The sequence below is a fragment of the Tursiops truncatus genome, chromosome 20 (genome assembly GCF_011762595.2).
Source record: "Tursiops truncatus isolate mTurTru1 chromosome 20, mTurTru1.mat.Y, whole genome shotgun sequence".
Classification (NCBI taxonomy): domain Eukaryota; kingdom Metazoa; phylum Chordata; class Mammalia; order Artiodactyla; family Delphinidae; genus Tursiops; species Tursiops truncatus.
This window is the reverse complement of record NC_047053.1, coordinates 51,470,806-51,479,859: the sequence shown is the minus strand read 5'-3', so window position 1 is coordinate 51,479,859 and position 9,054 is coordinate 51,470,806.

Genomic DNA, 9,054 nt, shown 5'->3' with positions numbered 1-9,054 from the left:
CTGATGAACCACCATATAGTCATTACTCAACTTCAACAATTGACCAACTCCTGGTCAGTCTTGTTTTTCTCCATACCCGCACCTAAGTGACACTGTTACTGAGTCCAAGCTCATCATGGTCCTGCTTGCCACAGGACAGGCCAATAAATTGAGAGAACAGTTGTTGGGGCAAAGAATAGCAACTTTATTAGGAAAGCCAGCAGACTGAGGAGATGGTGGACTCGTGTCCCAAAGAACAATCTTGCCTCAGTTAGAATTCAGGCTTCTTTTATACTACAGTCAAACATTCCTGGTTCCAGTCAGCCTCCAGAGGGGATGTGTTGATTTCTTCCTTCCTGTAGTCATTCACAGGTGGGCCTGGGCAGGATGTTTCCTGTGAGCTAAACAAAGGTATTTTAGCTTAAAGCTTATTACTTGGGAGGCAGGGTTCCCAGAGGTGGGCCATTATGTATAATTTAAGCTTATAGGCAACATCTCTTTAGTGATTAACTTGTAGCAAAAGCAATAGAATATAAAGGTTAAAGTGAAAGAAACAGATCTAATATGGAGTCAGATTTGTTCTTCCCTATTACAGCACCCCCCCAACATTATTTTGAAATAAATACCAGATGTGATTTCACCAGTAAGCATTTCACAGTGTATTTTTATATTTATTTATTTATTTATTTGTTTTGCGGTACGCAGGCCTCTCACTGTTGTGGCCTCTCCCGTTGCGGAGCACAGGCTCCGGACACGCAGGCTCAGCAGCCATGGCTCACGGGCCCAGCCGCTCTGCGGCATGTGGGATCTTCCCGGACCGGGGCATGAACCCGTGTCCCCTGCATCAGCAGGCGGACTCCCAAACACTGCGCCACCAGGGAAGCCCCACAGTGTATTTTTAAAAGACAAGCATTCCCCTTTTAAAACATATCCCCCAGACTATCACCCACCTCCAAAACAATAATTTCCTAATATTATCAAGTATCAAATCAGTGTTTACATTTACCTGATTGACCTATAAATGTCATTTTTCAAATACAGTTTGTCTGAATTGAGATCCAGACCATACACTGCAACTGGTTAATATATCTCTTAAGTCTTTAAAAAAAAAAAAAAGCTATGGTTTCCCTCTTCCTCTCTTTTTTGCTTGCAATTTCTTTCATTTCCTTTTTGTTTCATTTTTTTTAAATTTATTTATTTTATCTTTGGCGTTTGGTCTTTGTTGCTGCGTGTGGGCTTCCTCTAGTTACAGGAAGTGGGGGCTTCTCTTGTTGCGGACCACGGGCTCTAGGAGCTCGGGCTTCAGTAGTTGTGGCACACAGGCGTAGTTGTTCCGTGGCATGTGGGAATCTTCTCAGACTAGGGATCGAACCCGTGCCCCCTGCACTGGCAGGCAGATTCTTAACCACTGTGCCACCAAGGAAGTCCCTGGTTTCGTTTCTTTTTCTTTCTTTCTCTCTTTATTTGTTTTTTTAGAAACTAGGTGGTTTGTCCTGTAGAGTTTTCTCCAGTCTGGACGGATCTTGCTGGTGGCATCCCCGTGGTGTTTTAACATCTTCCTCCGCCTCTTGTGTTCTCTACATATTGGTTAGTTAGATCTAAAAGATTTGATCAGATCAGGTTTGATTTTTTTTTTACAAGACTGATTGTCTATTATTGTGTATTTCCATGGGGAGAATTATTATTCCTGCTTGTCTCTCATTTTTTGATGTTTGCAGCCATTGATCATTGCATTGCTTAGGGGTTATAAATGGTGATATCATTTCGGCATTTATTAGCTGGAAGACAGATGAAGAGGAATATCGCCTCATCGGCTAATTGATTACATGAGGTACACTTAGTACAAAAAAGTCAGGTTACATACCTGATTCTTTACCTTTAGCAATTTTCAAAATAATTGATTCCCTAGTATCTTCCACAGGATATTGATCAATGAGGTTTTTTATTATTACCATTATGAACACATATTTTATATCTATCATTATGAACACATGGATTTGTATCATTATGAACATTATATTTGTTCTTTTTCAATCCACTGTAATTATTATCCTGATTTGATACTCATATTTTTCCATCGTTGGCCAACAGGTTGGCACCCGAATCCTTTAAACAAAATGACTAGTTTCCTTGTTTTCTGGTAGGACAAAGTGTTCTAGGCTCATCACAATTTTCCACACAGCTTTATTGAGGTGTAACTGACATGCAGTTGACTACATATTTCCAAAGTGAACAATTTTATGTGCGAACAAGATAGTGAACATATATATCCATGACCTTAAAGGATTCCTCATGCCCCTTTACTATCCCTCCCTCTTGCCCTCTCTTCTCCCTCCCTCTTCCTCAAGCAGTCTCTGATCTGCTTTCTGTCATAATGGGTTAGTTTGCATTTTATAGAATTTTATATGAATGGAATCAAACATGACATTCTTTTTCTCTGGCTCCTTTCCCTCAGCATAATTATCTTGAGATTCATCCACGTTGTAGGTATTATTAATTGATCCCGTTTTATCGCTGAGTAATCTTCTATTGTACAGATATACAATAAGTTTTTAATCTATTCACCTGTTGAGGGACATTCGGGCTGCTTCCAGTTTTGGGCTGTTATAAATAAAGTTGCTATTGATAGGGATAGAGAAGGATAAATAAATACTTATCTTAGAAATCCCACTAGGGGATTAAAGACAGAAAGGGAATTTTAAGGGAGTTTGGGAGACTGTTGTAAGCGAATAACTACTCAAGAAAAGAATTCAGCAACCTAGCAACCATCTACTCTACCTTGAAGGAAGACCAGGCGCATTCAAGCCCCAGGCACACTCAAGCCACAAGTCCTGATAGTTAAAACACAAGACAATAGATATGGGGCCTACATCTTGTTACATGAAGTCAGGGAATTAACGGTCCTTGAAGAGTAGCATTTCTGCATATAGTCAAGACAAGAATAGAGGAGAAAGGGGAAAGAAACTAGGTGAAAGAGGACATGATACCAAACCCTGAGATGAATGACCATATTTTAGTATATGTTACCACCCTTTTGCTAATATACATATGATTTCAATAGAGCCATGACAGTCCTCGTTAGACCATATAGGGTTAAAGGAGGAACTAATGATGTACCCAAAATGAGGAAGAAGTTGGTCTTCTCCCCCCCCACACTTTTTCTTTGATTATAAAAATGTAGCCCAGTTTGTTCTGGGGGCTGTGCTCCCTGGTCTGCCTGCTTGTATCTCTCACAAGCATCCTATGCTAATAAACTCACTCTTTGCCTGCCACTTCACCTCTCGCCTCTTGCTGGATTCGTTCTGCACTGAGACAAAAGAACCTGAGCTTCAGTAAGTCCTGAGACCAGGTGTGCAGTTTCAATGAAAAGACAGTGGGTTTGGGACTTCCCTGGTGATGCAGTGGTTAAGAATCTGCCTGCCAATGCAGGGGACACGGGTTCGAGCCCTGGTCGGGGAAGATCCCACATGCCACGGAGCAGATGAGCCCACGCGCTGCAACTACTGAAGCCCGCGTGCCTAGAGTCCGTACTCCACAACAAGAGAAGCCACCAAAATGAGAAGACCGCACACCGCAACAAAGAGTAGCCCCCGCTCACCGCAACTAGAGAAAGCCTGCACGCAGCAATGAAGACCCAAAGCCGCCATACATAAATAAATAGATAAATAAATAAATAAATAAATTCATATTTAAAAAAAAGACAGTGGGTTCAAGTCCACTCCGAAGTCAGGGATTGTGGATTGAAGTCCCAATCTGAGGTGTGACTGGGTTTGAGTTCCATCCAAAGGAGTGCAGTTTCACTACAAATATTCATATATGTCTTTGTACGGACATCTGTGTTAATTTCTCTTGGGTACAGACCTAGGAGTGGAATATCTGGTGCATATAGTCAGTGTACATTGAACTTTTTAAGATACTGCCAAACTGTTTTCCAAAGTGGTTGTACTACTGTACTTCCCCACCGGCAGTATGACCGTTCTAGTTCCTCCACATCCTTGGTAAGGTAATTTTTAATAAATTTAGCCATTTTAATAAATACATAGTGGTATTTCATTATGGTTTTAACTTACATGTCCTTGATGACTAACGTTGAGTGTCTTTTCAAGTGCTTACTTGCTATCCATTTATCTTCTCAGTGAAGTATCTGTTCAAATATTTTGCCCAGTTTTAATATTGATTTACTTTTTTGGCTGTGCCAGGTCTTAGTGGCGGCATGTGGGATCTATAGTTGCGGCATGCGGACTTTCAGTTGCGACACTGGACTTCTTCTTAGTTGTGGCATGCATGCAGGATTTAGTTCCCCGACGAGGGATCGAACCCAGGCACCCTGCATTGGGAGCATGGAGTCTTACCCACTGGACTACCAGCGAAGTCCCTTGCTCATTTTTAACTGGATTGTTTTGTTTCTTATTATTGAGTTTTGAGGGTTCTTTATATTTTCTGGATATCAGTCCCCTATCATTACATCTGGGGTCTTTCGAAGAGCAGAAGGGTTTTTTTTGGCTGTGCTGTGCAGCTTGTGGGATCTTAGTTCCCCGACCAGGGATCAAACCTGGGCCCTGGCAGTGAAAGTGCCAAGTCCTAACCACTGGACCACGAAAGAATTCCCCAGAAGTTCTTAATTTTAATGCAGTCCAATTTATTGACTTCTCCCCTTTATGGATGTTTTTGGTATCATACCTAAGAATTCCTTGCCTATCCAAAGGATTTGAACTTTTCTTCTATATTTTCCAATAGAACATTTAAAAAATAAATTTATGTATTTATTTTTGGCTGTGTTGGGTCTTTGCTGCTGCATTGTGGGCTTTTCTCTAGTTGTGGCAAGCGGGGGCTACTCTTCGTTGCGGTGCACGGGTTTCTCATTGCAGTGGCTTCTCTTTTTGTGGAGCACGGGCTCTAGGTGCGTAGGCTTCAGAGTTTGTGGCACGTGGGCTCAGTAGTTCATATTAAAATGGCTCGCTGGTTCCACAGTTGTGGCACATGGGCTTAGCTGCTCTGCGGCATGTGGGATCTTCCTGGACCAGGGCTTAGAACCCGTGTGCCCTGCATTGGCAGGTGGATTCTTAACCACTGCGCCACCAGGGAAGTCCTCCAATAGAAACTTTATAGTTTTAGGTTTTACATCTAGGTCTCTGATGCATTTGGGGTTAGCTTTGGTGTACAGTGTGTGATACGGAATGACCTCCTCCCCTCCCAACTCCTCCTCCTTCATTTGCATATTTAATTGTTCCAACACCTGCAACACTGTTTCTGTTGAAAAGCCTATTTTTTTCCCACTGAATTGCCTTTTGCACCTTTGCTGAAAATCAGTTGTTCATAGGTACACAAAATTTTCACTTTTTTTTCCACTCAACATTAGTGCTACAGCACTGTCCACATGAGGATAAAATATTAAGGTGGCCCACAGTAGGCAGAACCTGGTACAGAAATCTGACTTCCTGTTCTTGAAAATGTTCCCCACTGTGTCCTCAGGGTCATCTTTGTCATCACTCACTTCCTCTGTCTCCTTGCTTAGAGCTTGCTTTATTTCCTCATGAAACCCCAGCCTCTGTGTTATATCTTCATTTTCCAGCAGTTTTGTGGAGTGATCACTAACTTCTCTCCAGATGAGCTCTTTGGCTATTGAGATCTTTGGTTCTACTTTGTTCTCCTGGACTACAGCAAGCCCACATTTTAGAATAGGCTTCCCAATGGTCATTCAGCAGATAAGCCAGCAGGACTTTTGGTTACAGGCAACCACAGACCATCAGAACTAAAAAGACTCATAGCCAGGGTCCAGGGCCCCAAGGGGCTAGGCGATGCGCTGAAGGTCTTCCAAGGTCAGATGGCAAATTGGTGGTCAAGCTGAGGTGAGATTAGTGGCAGGTGCCAGTGTTCTTGGGCTTACACCCCAGTTCTAGTTTTTGCATATTGGAAATCTGGTCATTTCATTTGAAGTTAAATATACTAAAGAAATCAAATCATGTGGAAAGAGAAACCGGAAAATAATGGTTCCCGTCAGCTTGGGGAAGTGAATCCTTCTGTGACCTCATCAACATTTACCCCAAATAGACTATGAAAAGTTCCTTTGGACTTCCCCCACCTCCTCGGAGGAAGTAAACACCTCCTTGGGCTTGACCGAGTTGGCATTTATCAGCTGTCTAAGCAGATGATCTTTCCCATCAGAGGAGAAAGAATCTCTTACTGCCTGAGTGGCTGGCTGGCCATGCCATCCGAAAGAGGCCTGAGAGCCAGAAGGTGACTTGCCGTGGCTCTTCGGCAAGGCATTCTTTTCTCTGGGCTGCAGTTTCTCCATCTACAAAGATTAAGGGGTTGGACAACAGGGTGTGCAAGCCTTGCTGCCTCTGTACCTCCACAGATCTAAAAAAATCTGCATTTTTAGTAAGCATCTCAAGGGCTCTTAACTTCAGCTGATATAAGCATCATCTGGGACGCTTAATTAAAAATGCAGATTACCCTCTCCAGATTACACTTGTCCCGATCAAGCAGATCTGGTACATGGCCTGGGAATAAGCATTTTGATTGGTGGCCCACATTTGGGGAGACACTGAATTGGGGATACACATCTTAGCTGATCATCACGGGCCTCTCACTGTTGTGGCCTCTCCCGTTGCGGAGCACAGGCTCTGGACGCGCAGGCTCAGCGGCCATGGCTCACGGGCCCAGCTGCTCTGCGGCATGTGGGATCTTCCCAGACCGGGGCACGAACCCTTGTCCCCTGCATCGGCAGGCGGACTCCCAACCACTGCGCCACCAGGGAAGCCCTCTTCCATATCTTGATAGCTCTTTTCCTCTTAGCGCTGAATAGTAGTCCACTGTCTGGATGTATTACACAGCTTCTTTATCCGTTCACCTATTGAAGGACATCTTGGTTGCTCCCATATTTTAGCAATTATGAATAAAGCTGCTATAAATATGTGTGTGTAGGTTTTTGTGTGGACGTAAGTTTTCATTATCTGTTTACTTATTTATTTTTTAAACTGTAGGACTACAAGTTTGAGAAAATCATGAAAAACCAACGACTGTTGATGGATTCTGGAAGAAGTTCTGACAGGCTGCAGGGGCCAAAGATAGAGACAATTCTGATCCAGTTCCTTTTTTTGTCCTTTCAGATTCACTCAGCAAATGACTCAAACACCAGTAAACTAACCAAGAGAAAAAAAAAAAAAGAAAGAGGATTCACTGTCCAGTAAGTTTCAAGAGCTGATTTCTTATGCATTTCAATTTTCTTCTTTTGCTCTTCTCAGTAGAGCCAAATGTCAAGAAGCTACAGGGAGTGTCAATGTCAGCCCAAAGAGAAAAGTCTCCAAGTTTGCTGGAGGATTCTCCAGGCTTCCGGCTTCTTGGTTTTCAGCATTTGATTCTCTCTGACCAGATCATCCACCTTTGTGGTTCACAATCCCTCACCTATCACGCATTTCTGAACTTCCTTGAGAAGGTATTTCCTGCTGTGTCTGTACGAAGCCGGTGTTCACTCACCACCAAATGCACATAAGGATGCAGCTCTAACATGAAGGTCCCATGCCAACCACAGATCACGTCTTCTTCCTCCACAACTTCTCATCCCACCAGACTCAGGAGTGACTACTTCTGGGAACCTCAAATCTGAATGTAAAGTTGATAATAAAAAGATGAACAACCCGGGGCTTCCCTGGTGGCACAGTGGTTAAGAATCCTCCTGCCAACGCAGGGGACATGTGTTCGAGCCCTGGTTGGGGAAGATCCCACATGCTGCGGAGCAACTAAGCCTGTGTGCCGCAACTACTGAGCCCGCGTGCCACAGCTACTGAAGTCCGCGTGCCTAAAGCCCGTGCTCCGCAACGAGAAGCCACCACAATGAGAAGCCTGCAAAGTGCAACGAAGAGTAGCCCCCGCTCGCTGTAACTAGAGAAAGCCTGCGTGCAGCAACGAAGACCCCACACAGCCAAAAATAAAAATAAACAAAATAAATTAATTTAAAAATAAAAAAAAGATTAACAACCCAGTAAACAAATTAGGTAAGAGATTTGAACAGACATTTTACAAAGAAAGATACAAAGGGGCAATAAGCAATTGAAAAAGCATTCAACATCATTAGTCAAAGGAAGTGCAAATTAAAACCACGATGAGATACCACCACCCACCCACCAGAATGGTTAAAATTAAAAAGACTGACAACACCAAATTTTAGCAGAGCTGTGGAGCAACTGGAAATCTCAGACATTGCCGGTAGAAGTGTAAAATGGCACAAACACCTGGAAAAAGGCCAGGCAGCTTCTTATTAACTTAAACACCTATACACCTATGACACAACAATTTCACTTCTAGGTGTTTATTTAAGAGAGATGAAAACATGTTTACAAAAAAATTTGTATAAAAATGTTCATTGCAGGGCTTCCCTGGTGGTGCACTGGTTGAGAGTCCGCCTGCCGATGCAGGGGACGTGGGTTCGTGCCCCGGTCCGGGAAGATCCCACGTGCCGCGGAGCGGCTGGGCCCGTGAGCCATGGCCGCTGAACCTGCGCGTTCAGAGCCTGTGCTCCGCAACGGGAGAGGCCACAACAGTGAGAGGCCCGCGTACCACACACACACACACACACACACAAATGTTCTTTGCAGCCAAAATTGGAAATATTGATGGTTTAGATGTCCATCAACAGAGCACTATATGATGTAGGCTATCTACACAATGGACTACTATTCAATGACAATAAGGAAAGAACTCCTGAAACATACCGCAACATGGATGTCTCAGAAACATCCATGTCTTTTGCTGTGTTACATCTTGCTCCGTTCATCCAATCCTCTGAGTGCAGCATCAAGTCACCCAGTGCGTGGAGTGGAAGAAGATAAGGTGGTAAGATGGAAACCAGAACAGCACTGACCTAATGAGAGAAAATCCACGTGCTCCTGCACTCCGCACCCCAGGCCCTGTGGCCTCAGCGGCAGCCATTCCCCTAAAATGCCATTGCCCCTTGGTCCTGTGGTCATGTTTGCTCCTTCTAGAATTCAACCTGCAGGAACCCGTGTGCTGTGCTGTGTCCGTGTGTGTGTCTATGTGTGTGTGTATAATATAAAATTTGCCAATTCAACGATT